At 43.6% G+C, this 18271-nt stretch overlaps 1 pseudogene; it reads right to left on the bottom strand.

Annotated features, from left to right (window-relative positions):
- Positions 1 to 15871: 15871 nt before the first annotated feature.
- LOC109766969 (anthocyanidin 5,3-O-glucosyltransferase-like) lies at positions 15872 to 17752 on the bottom strand (annotated as a pseudogene).
- Between the last annotated feature and the right edge of the window lie 519 nt (positions 17753 to 18271).

The raw sequence follows: 18271 nt of genomic DNA on the forward strand, positions 1-18271 counted from the left end.
ATCACATAACGGTTCACCATACGTGCATGCTACGGGAATCACAAAATTTAACACAAGTATCTCTCAAATTCACAACTACTCAACTAGCATGACTCTAATATCACCATCTTCATATCTCAAAACAATCATAAGGAATCAAACTTCTCATACTATTCAATGCACTTTATATGAAAGTTTTTATTATATCCCTCTTGGATGCCCATCAAATTAGGACTAAATTCATAACCAAAGCAAATTGCCATGATATTTAAGACTCTCAAAATAATATAAGCGAAGCATGAGAGTTCAATAATTTCTATAAAATAAAAACACCATCGTGCTCTAAAAAGATATAAGTGAAGCACTAGAGCAAACAACAAACTACTCCGAAAGATATAAATGAAGATCAATGAGTAGTTGAATAATTATGTAACTATGTGACGACTCTCTAACATTTAAGAATTTCAAATCTTGGTATATTATTCAAACAGAAAGAAAAACAAAATAAAACAAAATGACGCTCCAAGCAAAACACATATCATGTGGTGAATAAAATTATAGCTCCAAGTAAAATTACCGATGAACGAAGACGAAAGAGGGGATGACATCCAGGGCATACCCAAGCTTAGGCTTTTGGTTGTCATTGAATTTTTACCTTGGGGTGCCTTGGGCATCCCCAAGCTTAGGCTCTTTCTACTCCTTATTCCATAGTCCATCGAATCTTTACCCAAAACTTGAAAACTTCACAACAAAAAACTTAACAGAAAACTCGTAAGCTCCGTTAGTATAAGAAAATAAATCACCACTTAGGTACTGTTCTGAACTCATTCGAAATTCATATTGGTGTAATATCTACTGTATTCCAACTTCTCTGTGGTTCATACCCTCCGATACTACTCATAAATTCATCAAAATAAGCAAACAACACATAGAAAACAGAATCTGTCAAAAACAGAACAGTCAGTAGTAATCGCTATCAAACGTATACTTCTGGAACTCCAAAAATTCTGAAATAAATTGGTGGACGTGAGGAATTTATCTATTAATCATATGCAAAAAGAATCAACCTAAAAGCACTCTCCAGTAAAACAATGGCAGCACATCTCGTGAGCGCTAAAGTTTCTGTTTTTTACAGCATGATCATAAAGACTTCACCCAAGTCTTCCCAAAGGTTATACTTGACACAAACACTAACTAAAATATAAAACCACATCTAACCAGAGGCTAGATAGATTATTTTTTTCTAAACATGGGCAAAAAGCAAATAAGAAAAATAAAATTGGGTTGCCTCCCAACAAGCGCTAATGTTTAATGCCCATAGCTAGGCATGATGATTTCAATGATGCTCACATAAAAGATAAGAGTTGAAACATAGAGGGAGCATCATGAAGAATATGACTAGCACATTTAAGTCTAACCCACTTCCTATGCATAGGGATTTTGTGAACAAACAACTTATTGGATCAAGAATCATCTAGCATAGGAAGGAAAAACAAGCATAGCTTCAAGATTTTCAACACATAGAGAGGAAACATAATATTATTGCAATATGTAGAAGCATATGATCCTCTCTCATAATGATTTTCAGTAGCATCATGAATAAATTCAACCATATAACCAGCACATAAAGCATTATTTTCATGATCTACTTGCATAGAAATTTTACTACTCTCCACATAAGCAAGTTTATTCTCATCAATAGTAGTGGGAGCAAATTCAACAAAATAACTATCATGTGAAGCATAATCCAATTGAAAATTAAAATCATGATAACAAGTTTCATGGTTATCTTTATTCTTTATAGCATAGGTGTCATCACAATAATCATCATAAATAAGAGGCATGCTTTCATCAAAATAAATTTGCTCATCAAAACTTGGGGGACAAAAAATATCATCTTCATCAAACATAACACCCCCAAGCTTGCGGCTTTGCATATCATTAGCATCATGGGTATTCAAAGAATTCATACTAACAACATTGCAATCCTGCTCATCATTCACATATTTTATGCCAAGCATTCTATGTAATTCTTCTTCTAGTACTTGAGCACAATTTTCCTTCACAACATTTTCACGAAAGACATTAAAGAGATGAAGCATATGAGGCACCCTAAATTCCATTTTTTAGTTTTCATTTATAAACTAAACTAGTGATAAAACAAGAAACAAAAAGATTCGACTGCAAGATCTAAAGATATACCTTCAAGCACTCACCTCCCCGGCAACGGCGCCAGAAATTGCTAGATGTCTACTACGCAACCTTGTTCTTGTAGACGTTGTTGGGCCTCCAAGTGCAGAGGTTTGTAGGACAGTAGCAAAATTTCCCTCAAGTGTATGACCTAAGGTTTATCAATCCGTGGGAGGCATAGGTTGAAGATGGTCTCTCTCAAACAACCCTGCAACCAAATAACAAAGAGTCTCTTGTGTCCCCAACACACCCAATACAATGGTAAATTGTATAGGTGCACTAGTTCAGCGAAGAGATGGTGATACAAGTGCAATATGGATGGTAGATATAGGTTTTTGTAATCTGAAAATATAAAAACAGCAAGGTAACCAATGATAAAAGTGAGAGTAAACGGTATTGCAATGCTAGGAAACAAGGCCTAAGGTTCATACTTTCACTAGTGCAAGTTCTCTCAACAATAATAACATAATTGGATCATATAACAATCACTCAACATGCAACAAAGAGTCACTCCAAAGTCACTAATAGTGGAGAACAAATGAAGATATTATTGTAGGGTACGAAACCACCTCAAAGTTATCTTTTCTGATCGATCTATTCAAGAGTCCGTAGTAAAATAACACGAAGTTATTCTTTCCGTTCGATGTATCCTAGAGTTCGTACTAGAATAACACCTTAAGACACAAATCAACCAAAACCCTAATGTCACCTAGATACTCCAATGTCACCTCAAGTATCCGTGGGTATGATTATACGATATGCATCACACAATCTCAGATTCATCTATTCAAACCAACACAAAGTACTTCAAAGAGTGCCCCAAAGTTTCTACCAGAGAGTCAAGACGAAAATGTGTGCCAACCCCTATGCATAAGTTCACAAGGTCACTGAACCCGCAAGTTGATCACCAAAACATACATCAAGTAGATCACATGAATATCCCATTGTCACCATAGATAAGCACATGCAAGACATACATCAAGTGTTCTAAAATCCTTAAAGACTCAATCCGATAAGATAACTTCAAAGGGAAAACTCAATCCATTACAATAGAGTAGAGGGGGAGAAACATCATAAGATCCAACTATAATAGCAAAGCTCGCGATACATCAAGATCGTTCCGAATCAAGAACATGAGAGAGAGAGAGAGAGAGATCAAACACATAGCTACTGGTACATACCCCCAGCCCCGAGGGTGAACTACTCCCTCCTCGTCATGGAGAGCGCCGGGATGATGAAGATGGCAACCGGAGAGGGATTCCCCCCTCCGACAGGGTGCCGGAACGGGTCTAGATTGGTTTTCAGTGGCTACAGAGGCTTGCGGCGGTGGAACTCCCGATATGGGTTATGTTCTGGGGGTTTCTGTATATATAAGAGGTTTTGGCGCCGGGAACAAGTCAGGGGGGTCTCCGAGGCGGCCACGAGGTAGGGGGCACGCCCCCACCCTCGTGGGTGCCTCGGGACTCTTCTGGTCCATCTCCGATGCTCTATGGGCTTTTTCTGGTCCAAAAATAATCTTTGTCAATTTTCAGGTCAATTGGACTCCATTTGGTTTTCCTTTTCTGCAAAACTAAAAAACAAGGAAAAAAACATAAACTGGCACTGGGCTCTAGGTTAATAGGTTAGTCCCAAAATCATATAAAATAGCATATAAATGCATATAAAACATCCTAGAAGGGTAATATAATAGCATGGAACAATCAAAAATTATAGATGCGTTGGAGACGTATCAGCCACCATGCATAATTTTTCATACATGTCACTCTTGTTTCATTGCCCATCCCCGTACACCGCCTGAGGCACTCATATAAAGTCATATTTTGTTCTAGTATCGAGTTGTAATCATTGAGTTGTAAATAAATAGATGTGTGATGATCATCATTAATAGAGGATTGTCCCATGAAAAAAAGAGAGAAAGGCCAAATAAAAAAGAAAAAAAGAAGGGACAATGCTACTATCCTTTTTTTTCCACACTTGTGCTTCAAAGTAGCACCATGATCTTTATGATAGAGAGTCTTTATTTTGTCACTTTCATATACTACTGAAATTTTTTCACTATAGAACTTGGCTTGTATATTCCAACAATGGGCTTCCTCAAAAGCCCTAGGTCTTCGTGAGCAAGCAAGTTGGATGCACACCCACTTAGTTTCTTTTGTTGAGCTTTCATACATTTATAGCTCTAGTGCATCCGTTGCGTGGCAATCCCTACTCCTTGCATTGACATCAATTGATGGGCATCTCCCTAGCCCGTTGATTAGCCGCGTCAATGTGAGACTTTCTCCTTTTTTGTCTTCTCGACACAACCACCATCATTATATTCTATTCCACCCATAGTGCTATGTCCATGGCTCACGCTCATGTATTGCGTGAAAGTTGAAAAAGTTTGAGAAATACTAAAGTATGAAACAATTGCTTGGCTTGTAATCGGGGTTGTGCATGATGAGAGCATTTGTGTGTGATGAAAATGAAGCATGGCCAAACTATATGATTTTGTAGGGATGTGCTTTCTTTGGCTATGTTATTTTGAGAAGACATAATTGCTTAGTTAGTATGCTTGAAGTATTATTATTTTTATGTCAATATTAAACTTTTATCTTGAATCTTTCGGATCTGAACATTCATGCCACAATAAAGAAAATTACATTGAAAATTATGTTAGGTAGCATTCCACATAAAAATTCTGTTTTTATCATTTACCTACTCGAGGACGAGCAGGAATTAAGCTTGGGGATGCTTGATACGTCTCCAACGTATCTATAATTTTTGATTGTTCCATGCTATTATATTATCTGTTTTGGATGTTTAATGGGCTTTATTATGCACTTTTATATTATTTTTGGGACAAACCTATTAACCGAAGGCCCAGTGCAAATTGCTGTTTTTTTTGCCTATTTCAGTGTTTCGCAGAAAAGGAACATCAAACGGAATGAAACCTTCGCGAGGATCGTTTTTGGAACAAACGCAATCCAGGAGACTTGGAGTGGACGTTAAGGAAGCAACGAGGTGGCCACGAGGCAGGGAGGCGCGCCCCCACCCTCGTGGGCCCCTCGTAGCTCAACCGACCTACTTCTTTTGCCTGTATATACTCTTATACCCTGAAAACATCCAGGAGAGCCACGAAACACTTTTTCCACCGCCGCAACCTTCTATACCCGTGAGATCCCATCTTGGGGCCTTTTCTGGCGCTCTGCCGGAGGGGGAATCGATCACGGAGGGCTTCTACATCAACACCATAGCCTCTCCGATGTGTGAGTAGTTTACCACAGACCTTCGAGTCCATAGTTATTAGCTAGATGGCTTCTTCTCTCTCTTTGGATCTCAATACAAAGTTCTTCTTGATTCTCTTGGAGATCTATTCGATGTAATACTTTTTGCGGTGTGTTTGTTGAGATCCGATGAATTGTGGGTTTATGATCAAGATTATCTATGAACAATATTTGATTCTTCTCTGAATTCTTATATGCATGATTTGATATCTTTGCAAGTCTCTTCGAATATCAGTTTGGTTTGGCCTACTAGATTGATCTTTCTTGCAATGGGAGAAGTGCTTAGCTTTGGATTCATTCTTGTGGTGTCCTTTCCCAGTGACAGCAGGGGCAGCAAGGCACGTATTGTATTGTTGCCATCGAGGATAAAAAGATGGGGTTTATATCAAATTGCTTGAGTTTATCCCTCTACATCATGTCATCTTACCTAATGCGTTATTCTGTTCTTATGAACTTAATACTCTAGATGCATGCTGGATAGCGGTAGATGTGTGGAGTAATAGTAGTAGATGCAGAATCATTTCGGTCTACTTGACACAGATGTGATGCCTATGTTCATGATCATGCCTAGATATTCTCATAACTATGCGCTTTTCTATCAATTGCTCGACAGTAATTTGTTCACCCACCGTAGAATTTGCTATCTTGAGAGAAGCCACTAGTGAAACCTATGGCCCCTGGGTCTATTTTCCATCATATTAATCTCCCGCCAACGTGCTATTTCTGTCGCCGTTTATTTTGCAATCTTTACTTTTCAATCTATACAACAAAAATACCAAAAATATTTATTTTATTATCTTTATTAGATCTCACTTTTGCAAGTGGCCGTGAAGGGATTGACAACCCCTTTATCGCGTTGGTTGCAAGGTTCTTGATTGTTTCTGCAGGTACTAGGGATTTGCGTGTAGTCTCCTACTGGATTGATACCTTGGTTCTCAAAAACTGAGGGAAATACTTATGCTACTTTGCTGCATCACCCTTTCCTCTTTAAGGGGAAACCAACACATGCTCAAGAGGTAGCATGGCGCTGCTGGCCTCTGGTGCAAGTACAGCGCTGAGGGCCTCTGCCCACTCCAGGCGAGGAATGGGGGTACTGATGGGATGTGTACCCAGCTGCGAGGCCGTGTCGACAGCAGGCAAGCGTCGATGGATCCGTTGTTGCTGTGCGGCACGCCGCGCCTCTTGCTCTGCGGCGCTCCAACGGTCTCGCCGTGCGGCGAGTCGCAGCCTATCGGCGCGGACGCGCCTAGCTTGCTCTGCGGTGCGCCATCGATCATGTTGTGCGGCAAGCTGCAGCCTGTCGGTGCTGACATGCCTATCTTGATCCGCGGCGCTCAAGCGCCATGCGCCAAAGGTCTGCTCAACCCTGGCAATGACGCACATCACGGCGTCGGCCATCGCGTTGCCGGGGAGCGCCTCGGCCTCGACGGGCCGTGGCGCCTGCTCGTTTTCCTCGTCGACGAGGTTGATGGCAGAGGCGGCGCTTTGGTGGGTTCGCATGCTTGGAAAAGGTGGATGTGCTACAGGCTGTGCTTGTCGCGTCCGTGCGTCGTGTGCCCCCTATGCGCAATATAGCAGGGTGGCGGGAAACAGGTGAGGAAATGGTGGGAAACGGTGGCGTGTTCATAAAACGCCATCAATTAATGGAAACTTAGCATCGAGCTAGCACAAGTCGTAGATGAATATCAGATGAACACGGGCCACACTAGGGAACCCGTCGGTGATGAATTCATCAATCCCAAACGGTTGAATACTAGCAAGCGTTTGCCCACAACACACACGGCCTATTCCATCACAAATAGGTCGGATGGATCAACTATATGCCACGTATCGCACATTGTCAAAAAGTAATGCGGTAGACCTTCTTTAACATGTGTAAAAAAATAAAAAAAATAAAAAACAAGGACCTCGAGGTTAAATTAGCTGAGGGAATGGGGCATTTCGGTCAGTTGACCGAAATGGCCCATCCCATCACCTAATTTAACATCGACACTACTTCCCATCTAGTCACCCATCCGATGGCTGCTCTAGCCTGAGCACACTTAACTTGATAGTTTTCTTACATGAGCTACTGGTGGAACAGCTAGTCCTTGCTGATAGGAATGCCTCTTCACATCCTTATGGCGCATCCGGATGACCGCCCGTCCCACAATGGCCAATAGATGTTGTTTAGACAGAGCATATCATATACGTCTTACTAGAAGCAATCGTGTGCGTTATTATCGGTCTTCACACACATTTCTCATTACAGACCTGTTTGTCGCGTATCACACACATCTTGTTATATTGAACCATTTCTGTTCTCTTGTCTAATCACAAACAGTTCATCTGAGTGAACTGTATGCTGTATATCGCACACACCTTCATCCGTCTGCCCGTTTCTTTTGTGTTGCCTAATCACAAACAGTTCATCCGAGTGAACTATATGCTGTGTATCGCGTACACCTTCATCTGGCTGCCCGTTTCTTTTGTTCCTCCTCATCGCAAATAGTTAATTGAACTAAACCGTATGCCCTTCATCGCACACGCAACTAAAACCTGAACCGTGTTTGATGCATCCGTCATCGCAAACGTTTTATACATTTCCGACGGTTTTCATACACCACCGTTTGCGATTATGGCATCGCACACAGTTTCTCGAAGGGTCTTTGATTGTAGTGTCGCGTTAGCAGCATCCTGCAGTAGTGAGCATCAATTGCCCACTTAGGAAATTTCGTCATGGACATTAAGTAAGTAGGAATGCTAGCAATACATGTAGTAAGAAGAATAAGTTTCCCTCTATACGATAAGTTTCTCCCCAGCCACCCATCAATGTTCCTAATTATCCTATCAGTAATAGGTTGGATGTCTTCCCTTGTGAGTTTCTTATAGTGTAAAGGGACACCTAAATACTTAATGGGGAACTCCCCAATTTGACAGCAGAAAATTTGAGCAAACTTCTTCGCAGTCTCCTCATCAATATTGATGGTGTGCAGATCACTTTTATGGAAGTTAATGCACAAACCTGAGAGTTTTTCAAAACAAGCCAAGATCCACTTTAGATTTCTAGCATGTTCAATAGAGGCTTCTAAGAAAAGCAAGGTGTCATCAGCATATTGCAAGCTGACAACACCACCTGGAATTACCTGAGGCAAAAGCCCCCTGATTAAATTATGACTAGCAGCCTCTTAAGCATTTTGGAAAAAACACCAGCCAACAAATTAAAGGGCAAAGGGGAAGAAGGGTCACCTTGTTTAAGCCCTTTCCCACCCACAAAATGTGGGACAATGGTATCATTAATCCTAACAGAAAACGTCCCTTGATGCAGGCAGCTACAAACCCACCCAATCCATTTATTACCAAAACCTCTTGATCTAAGCATTTCCACAAGGAAATCCCAATTTACCTTATCATAGGCTTTTTCATAGTCAAGCTTCAGAACCAAACCACTGGTCCCAGTTCTATGGATCTCATGGATTACCTCATGAGCCATGACTACACTTTCTAGAATAAATCTCCCTTTTATAAAAGCAGTTTGGTTTTGGGAAATAATCTAGTCACAAAAGGGAGAAGCCCTAATATTCATGGCTTTGGAAAAAATTAACAGAGTAGTTCCCAAGACTGATAGGCCTGAAATTCTTCATATCTTTAGCATTACCGACTTTAGGGATAAGGATAATAATAGCAAAATTTAATCTAGAAACATCAAGAGTACCATTTTCAAAGTCTTCAACCAACCACATAAAGTCACTCTTAATCAAATCCCAAAAAGTTTGATAGAAAATAAAGGAGAAGCCATCAGGACCAGGCCCCCCCCAGCATATGAACTCATAATTGCATCTTTAATTTCCTCCTCAGAAAAATTTCTCTCTAAGATCATCCTATCTTCTTCTGTGATCAAGTCACAATCCTCCCAAAAATTGGAGTCTAGATGAATATCAGGTTTTTGTTCAAAGGAAAATAGCTTCTTATAAAAGTTGGTAGCAACATCCAACATGTCAGCCGTAGAAGTGACAGGGCCATCAGGGTTATTCAACTCAGATAAATGATTCTTGTGATGTCTATGATTGGCCAAGGCCATAAAATATGCATTATTACGGTCCCCTTCATGGATCTTCCTATCTCTGGATCTCTGCCAAAGGGTAGTTTCTTCCTTCTTCCAAATTTCATCCAGCTCCTTCTTAATCAGGTTCATTCTCTCATAGTTACTAGTTGAAAGAGGATTTTTCTCAAAAAGCACATCTAGAAAATCAAACTCCATAAGGAGGGACTTTTTCTTTTTCTTAATAGCAGCCTCAATACTGATACTCCATCCTTTAATGACTTTCCTAAGGACCCTGGTCTTGCACATCCAATTTTCAATAGAAGATCTAGTATCCCCATTGGCTAACCACACCTCATGGACAAGTTGGGAGAACCCAGGTTGAGCTAGCCACCATTTTTCGAATCTAAAGATCTTTGGGCTATTAAATTTCCTAGCCCTAGTATCCAAGACCAGGGGAGTATGATAACTTCCCACCCTAGGGAGAGAAATCAGAGAAGATAAAGGAAAATGAGCATCCCAATCCATATAAGTGAAAATTCTATCAAGAACAGCAAATATTGGGTTAATTTGGTTGTTAGAATAAGTAAAAGACCTATTGGAGGTGGGAATCTCCAGCATGCCCCATCTATTCACCCAATCATTGAAAAGAAAAGTGACATGAGGATTAATATTGCCACTGCTCCTGTCAACTTGTTGTCTAACTAGATTAAAATCACCACACACCAAAACAGGGTAAGAAGCACCCTCGAGAATATCATGTAACTCAACAATGAAATCTACCTTATATTTAGGATAGGCAGATCCATACACCACAACTAATTGCCAAACAAGGTTATCAGACTTGGACCTAATGGTAGAAATGACACCAAACTCTTTGTTAGTGAACCCAATTACCTAAAACATATCATTTTAAAATCCTACTAAAATACCACCAGCTGTTTTTAAGGCAGGCAGAAAATGCCAAGTAAAATGATTTTGTCTAAATCCTTGAGGAAACCCTCCGAGATAAGTTCTCTTTTTGTTTCTTGAAAACCAATGAAATCAGGGTTAGCTTTAGCAATAGTATCACAAAGGCACTGAATTTTTCCTGGTTGACCAAGACCTCTAATATTCCATATGAGACCAATCATAATCTAAGCTATTTTGAAAGGATGAGACAAGCCACAAGGCTTAACTTTTGTTAACACAACAGGAGATTTTCCAAGGCAATCAGCAGTGCGCACTGGTTGAGGAAATGCAGATCTTAATGGGGTAAAACTACCATCCATCACATTAATATCTAGATTGGTAGGTAAAGCAGTTTCAAGGTTATTATTAGCAAACATCAGACAATTTTCTTTTTCATGAGCAATCAAATCATTAATAATCACATACTGAGAACAAGGATCACTACCCAGATGCAAGTTAATTTTTCAGTATGACTAGCAAGGATATCAGGGTCAAGGACAACAAATGAGTTACCTTTATAAGTGTGAGGCACCTCCAGATTCTTTTTCCTTTTGTATTCAGCAGCTTTTTGCATTATATTCACATTGCCATGACATCTAGTGTGTGGTTTCTGAGTCATGACAGGACCCCACTTGATCTTAGCGTTCTTAGGCTTTCCAGTTTCAACCACCTCATCCAGAGAAGTAAGTAGAGACCTCTTCAGACCAGAAGATCTGATCATTTCAATAGCTTCAGTAGGTAAGGTTTTCATCTCCTCTTCAATAGTTATTTCATCCTCAGAATCAGAACAATCAATTGACTTCAGCAGCTTGTTACAGTAATCCACACACTTGCCCTCAGCCACATTGTCATGATCACCACAGATAGATAAGTTATCAGGGGCAACTCCAATCTTGGTGGCAGTAAGGATATCCACAGCCTCAAAAGAAGCATCATCATCTAGAACACCAGGTCCACCATGGGAACCAATCAGCATAGGCTGATCTACCTCCATAACTTTTTCCAAATTAGGTGAAGCAAAAGCTCCAACATAAGATTCACCTCCAGTTGGTCCATCATGTTCAGTAGTATCCTTGGTTTTAGTTTCCATAACAGCACATTCCATGATGAAGTTTTCATGTTCAGCATCAGTCCAAGAAGCATGGTGTAGAGCTGCTACAGATTTTTTTTGGTGGCTACCACCATTGACATCTCCATGTGAACTAAGATTAGCTCTATCAAAGTCATATATACCATTTTCATCATTGGATAAAGTATCATCCGGACCATCATCAGCTTTACCCTCATGCAGACCATTGTCTTCATTAATTTCCTCATCCTCTTCATCTTCATCATCTACTATAGAGTCTATCCCACCTGTTTGTTCATATCCCTCCACTGTAAATCCAAGGAGGAACATTTTTTTTTTCATTTCAATCAGCCTCTCAAAAGGGATTTTAGCAGGATCTCTGCAAGCAATTTTTATCCTCACATTCTCAAAGAAAGTTCTGTACATGCCATTCCAATCAACATCAGTGAGAACACCAAACATTGAAGCAACCTGACAAAACACTTTCCAAGTACACCAGTTTCGTGGGATACCCTCAATCAGAATCCAAGCTTCAACCAATTCCCCAAATGGGTCACAGGCACCTTTCCATTCAATCACTTTTACATTCACTCCCTCCTTTGGTAAGTCAAAAGCTGGAAATTCTATCAGATCTTCAGCACTCTTCCAAGGTGGGAACCTAACCAGAAATGTTTTGCTGGATAACTCCCTAACTTGCCAAGGCCAATGTCTGGTCTTACAGAAAACAGCAGAAAGCAAGCCACAAAGCTCAGATTTCAGCACCTCACCCTTCATTATATTAACCACAGCACAATTCTAGTAATTAAGCCATTTGGTCTGAGTAGCAGCAGGACCTTCCACAAGGTAAAAACCTAGTCCACTAGCACCACTCCCAAAGAAAGTAGCAGATGGTTGAATCTTGGCCCAGGCAGCACAATTGTTGACATTGTGATTTTGTTGGCATATGAAGCAAGCTTTGGTTTTCACACAATTTCCCACATAATGATCAGGAACTCCACAACTAAAGCAAATCATATCCTTATACCTAGGGTCTAGCACTTGCTCTACCTCAATATCCACAGCTTGAGACACAGGGACTTGGGATGATGTAGCAGTAGATGCAGTTGATTTGGTTTTCTGTGCAAGCAAAGGATCCTTACTAGATGGAGGAGAATCCTGCCTGCGCTGCACCGGGGCTAGGGCACGTTGGTTAGGACCTCGTTGAGATGCTACCTAGAGCTGGATCCAGAAGGACGACGCTCAGCCATCACCACGCCTTGTTGAACAACCTCTGTAAACGAGCGTGATCCTGGGCCAATCCCTTCACACAGAATACAGATCTCCTTTGGAATAGGATCAAATGATCTTGGGATAGCAGGGTGACAATCAGCACGAGTAAACTCCCTAGTAGCAAAAAGATCTTTCCTCACCCAGAAGATGTGAGGGAAAGGCTTTGGTAGGAAAGAGCTAGGGCTACTGCGGCGGCGAGGAGGGGAAGGAATAGACCACAACTGGCCATAGTGCTCCTCAATATATTATAGCTCACGGCCCTAAGAGCAGGAAGGCGGTTTTCCAAAACCCGCTTTATGCATCACCACACATCCACGAATGGACGGCTCCTGCACCATAGGAAGAGATTGGGTATTTTTCTGCTTTTTGTCATACTTTTTTGAAGCAAAAGCTTCGCTATCTGCAACTGAATTTGAAGAAGGGCAGGATTGCAAAGTCCTCCTGCCATTCGCCTCATTAGGAGCACATATCTCAACTTCCAAATCGCAATTAACTGGCTCAACAGCACCATGAGGGAGAACCCTCGACATCTCTGAATCTCGCGTTGAACGCACAACACTATCATTGCAGAGGGAATCCCCTAGGACTGGTACTTCTGAACTGGAACCATATTCAGGCTTAAGCTGTTTGATAGCAACGCATCTACGGCGAGCACGAAATGCACGCAAACATTTTAATGAAGAATTTGAAAGGGTTTCCAGGATCTTACCATGATTTCCAGGCCATGGGGGGGGGTCGATGTCGCGCTTGCTCCCATCGCAGATCCGGTTGTGGCCGACAGGAGCAGGTCCCCCAACCCGCAAGCCCCGACCACCGCCATTGGCGACAACTATTGCTGGCTGGGAGGGCGGAAGCGCATCCGGAGGAATTCTGGACAGAGCATCCACCCGCGGCCTCGCGATGTTGAGCCGAGGTGGATTGGGCGCACGGAAGTTGCTCCACCGCGCTGCCTGAGTTGGATCTGGAGAATTCGCCTCCTGGATGACCCATAAGAGGAGCTCCACATCCGATGCGCCATCGTTGCCGGTGAATCTCGCGTACTCGTCGAACGTGGCGTGCTGTATGATGATCTCGAATAGCTCCGACCACTCCGAGCGGTCCGGGAATCTCTCCTGCACCACCCGCCCCATTTCCCGATACGCCTCCGGTGAGTTCGCATCGACTGGGGGAGGTGGAAGCAACAACGGCTCCGCCACCTGAGTCGCCGGCCGGAGACAACGGATCTGAGAGCCCCGACGGCGAGGTGCTGTCTTCCAGCCTAGCGATGGAAGAGAAGGTGTCTAAGCACAGGGGAGGCACAGTAATGGTGGAAGAGAGGTAGGTAGGCGGGAGAAGGGAGGGGGAAGGGGAAAATCGCCTCCCAGGCTCCGCTCCCGAGGCCATCCTCCCAACCCCTGCACCTTTGTTCATGTCATTTGGTTTTTCGTGCACTTATTTTTTAAATTATTGGTAATAGAACATACAGTATATAGATGAAAAATGTTGTAAATATTAGACAACTACTACTCGAGATAATTGCACGTATCGTCCTGGAAGTCGACGGCTAGGTCCAACATGATCCTGGAAGTTGAGAAGTGCTTCAATACGGTCCTGATACATGGAAATACGTGATCAATACGGTCCTGGAAGTTGAAACGGCAGTCCTAGCTCTACACGTTGCATACATATTGCATATTCTCGCGTACGACATGTCAGCACGGGGCCACGTCCGTATAGGACCCATGTGTCAGTGGGCGCCAGAAATAGAAGAAACAAAAGGCGGTGGGGGGTTTCGAACCTGCGACCTCGGCACATACGTCGCGTTTGCTTAGCCACCAGACAAGCGTTTTCTCTTGATCGCTGTAGGGATGTTTTTCCTATTATATATACCTCATTGTCTTTTCCGCTGTAGCACACACACACTTTTTTCCCCTGAGGACGCGCGTGCTAGCAAATTAAGCTGGCAGCAGTATTTGTTTTTGTCGCGAAAAACAGTAGTATTTGCTCCTAATAAGATGCACATGGTTTTATATTTAGACAAACAGACAAAGAAAATGGATTTATATTTTTGTATAACCTGTCATTTTGTTGGACTAATAACTTTAGCTTGTCACATTTTACCTTGTCCTTATGCATGAAAAATATTTACTTAGATGTCAGAAACTAAAAACAAATGATTACTTATGGAAAATAGAAGTTCTTCTAAATTTGTTGTAGGTAAGATAAATTTTATTGTTTAAGTGAAGGCACACTTTGGACAATTTCTTCGCATTTCATATCTATTTTCATTTGTGTCAGTGAACTGATTTTAGTAGATTTTCAAGCGCTAGTTTTCTATTCTAAATATGCAAAAACATAATAAATTAATCTCATGTTTGATAGATTACCGTGCCAAGTTTACACCGCAAAAAAACACACATGCTGTTTTCCGGATGTGCTATATATATGTACCATTCAGTGTTATGTGTTAAAGTTATTTTTTTGCCGAACTATGTGTTTAAGTTTTCAAGCCTGAAAGCACATGTTGATTTCGGAATGTGCTTACATATATCATTAGAAGTAATCCATATATTTCTTCCATTTGTCATGGTTGTGAAATTCCAAAGTAAAATATCGGATCCTTGTGGATTTGATGATTTACGTGGTCGAATAATAAAATTAATGTTTCTTTCATTATTAGCTTCTGGTTATCAGTGAGCGAACGAACTTGAAATGGCCTCATTAAGGATTTTTAAGAAGAAAATGCATGCAGGCGCACTAGTGCTCATAAGAAGGGAATAATCTATTTATTAATATCGATAGCCCTGGTTGAGTTGGCTAGCACGAGCGAGCGAGCGAACATGCATTCTGCCTGGTCGTGTGTTCGACTCGCTAGGCAATAGCAATTTTTACTTGTATTTTCTCCTCGCGCTCACTGACAGGCAGGTCCCACACAGGTGGAGAGAGAGAGAGTTGACCTGTTCTCCAGCAGCGCGTTATGCAATACGTATGCGATGTGTAGAGCCAGGACCGTCGTTCCATGTATCAGGACCGTATTGATCACGTATTTCCATGTACCGGGACTGTATTGAAGCACTTCTCAACCTCGAGGACCATGTTGGACCTTGCCGCCGACTTCAAGGACGATACGTGCAATTATCTCACTACTACTCTGATAAGTTGTTCGGAAAAATCTAGAAGAAAACAACAATCTTATGAGTCGAAAGTCAAAATGAAAGCGCTGTGTGGTTTCGATACTGATTTCTGAGGTTCTTCCGTGATACCTCGGGACTAGCAAAGAGGTCTGAGACGACGAATCCAAGCGAAACAACACTGCTCCCCTGTCTCGCTTTCAGTTGCCGTCTACATCGACTTTTCTCCAGACTTCTCTGAACGGCACTTCTCCAAGTCCATCAAGAACTCGTGAAACGCCACGTCGGACGACCCGCCGTCTTTCACGGCGGCCGCCGCCATCTCCTTGGCCGCCGCGAGCCTCTCCCTCAGCTTGCTCCCTTCCTCCGACGCCATCACCAGCCTCACCTTCGCCGCCACCTCCTCTGCCTTCACCTGTCCCTCCTCGTAGCCCTCCACCGCCACCCCGACCTTCATCTCCTCCACCACGTGCACCTTGTTCATCCTCTGTTCCGCGTACAGCGGCCAGCAGATCATCGGCACGCCGGACACGATGCCCTCGAGCACCGAGTTCCACCCACAGTGCGTCACGAACGCGCCGACGGCTCCGTGACGGAATACCTCCGCCTGTGGCGCCCAGTTCTTCACCACGAAGCCCCTGCCAGCGGTCTTCTCCAAGAAACCCTCCGGGAGCGACGCCTGTAAGTCCGGTTCGATCGACTCGTCCTTCTGCTCGGGAGGGCCGCGCACCACCCATAAGAACCTGTGCCCGGAGTCCTGTAACCCGCGAGCCACCTCTGCTAGCTACGCCGCCGAGAAGGTGCCCAGGCTGCCGAAGCAGAGGAATACCACGCCCCGCTCCGGCTGCGCGTCAAGCCACTCGAGGCACGCGTGTCTCCCACCGGCGCTCCCTCCCGTTTGTCCAGGAAGGACTAGCGGGCCGATGCAGTAGACTGGCGGCGTTGGGCGACCAGGCGTGCAGAGGCCGTACCTGAGTGCTTCCAGCGCCCTCGCCTCCAACCAGTCGAAACTGTTCGCCAGAAAGCCTCTTGCTTCCGGCATCCGCGTGTAGTGGCGCAACCGTTCCTTGGCGATATCGCTCTCCCGGTCCAGCATGGTGGTCGACATGTCCAGCGCGCGGATCGGCGGCACGCCGGGGAAGTGGAGCACCGTCTTGCCCATGTCCTTGAACGAGCACGGGGCGGCGGGGTAGTAGTACGGCAGGTGGAGCATGATGGCGAGGTCGCCGACCGCGGACGCGAAGAAGAAGTACGCGGGGATGTCGAGCTCGGCGGCGACGTCGAGCGCGTCCACGCAGAACATGTCCACCACGAGGGCGTCCACGGCGGGGAGAGTGCGGAGGAACTCCCGCAGCGAGGGGTTGGCGGCGCGGAGCACGTCGATGGTGCGCAGGACCGGGTGGGAGTAATGGCCCTTGCCGCAAGACGGCACGGGGAGGAGGCGGAACGTGATGGCTGGGTTGGCGGTGGAGAGGCGAGCCATTGCGTCTTCCGACACGGCGTCCTTGTCCGGCGGGTTCACGACGGCAATGACGACGGTCTGCCCGCGGCGGAGGAGACCTTAGCCAGCTCCACCATGGGGTTGAGGTGGCCCACGCCGAGCGAGGGATAGAGCACCACCGTCTTCTGTATGCCTCTTGTCTTCGTGGCCTGTGGGGGAAATGAAATGTGGAAGAGATGAGATTACGAGCGCAAATGCACTGTGGCCACTTCTCGTCCAAATTTATGCGTGGCTAATCAGGCGACCGGCCTGGGCATCTCGAGATCGGCGGGTGGGCCATAGAAGAACACGTACGCACCACTTCAGACGTGTCGGGACATACAAGGACCTGACCTGTTTGCTTGATGACCTAACTTATTCATAGCAATGCCGCACCATATTTGCCACGGTGCAATAAACAAGAACACTCCAACTAGTGCCCAACGGGTAAAAAAAATATAAGTAAAACTGGCCAGCTAGACCGACAAGCCCATACCCACCCATAACCAAACAACACGTAGCATGCAAATTTGCACGTGTAATATACACACTCGTATCACATTAGTCGTGTCAGCTAGCCACCTATCCAACTTTCACACCACCGTGATCTAAGGGCCTTTTTGATTCGTAGGATTTCCAAAACGCGGGAATAGGAAAAACATGGAATTAAAGTGGAATGTTGTCTTGAATCCTACAGGATTATACGAGTGTTTGATTGTGCATAGAAAAAACGCAGGATTCTTTTAAAGAGGTTTGAGTGGATGAGATGTTTCCTATGAAATCTAGTGCAAATAAATCCTATAGAAAAATTCCTATGGTTTAAAATCCTATGAATCAAACAACCAAGATAGGAAAAATTCCTAAGGATTAGAATCCTCCAAAATTTCATTGAGAATTCTTTGAATCAAAGAAGCCCTAAACTACTACGAGGGAAAA

Source organism: Aegilops tauschii, chromosome 3 (assembly GCF_002575655.3).
Source record: "Aegilops tauschii subsp. strangulata cultivar AL8/78 chromosome 3, Aet v6.0, whole genome shotgun sequence".
Taxonomy (NCBI): domain Eukaryota; kingdom Viridiplantae; phylum Streptophyta; class Magnoliopsida; order Poales; family Poaceae; genus Aegilops; species Aegilops tauschii.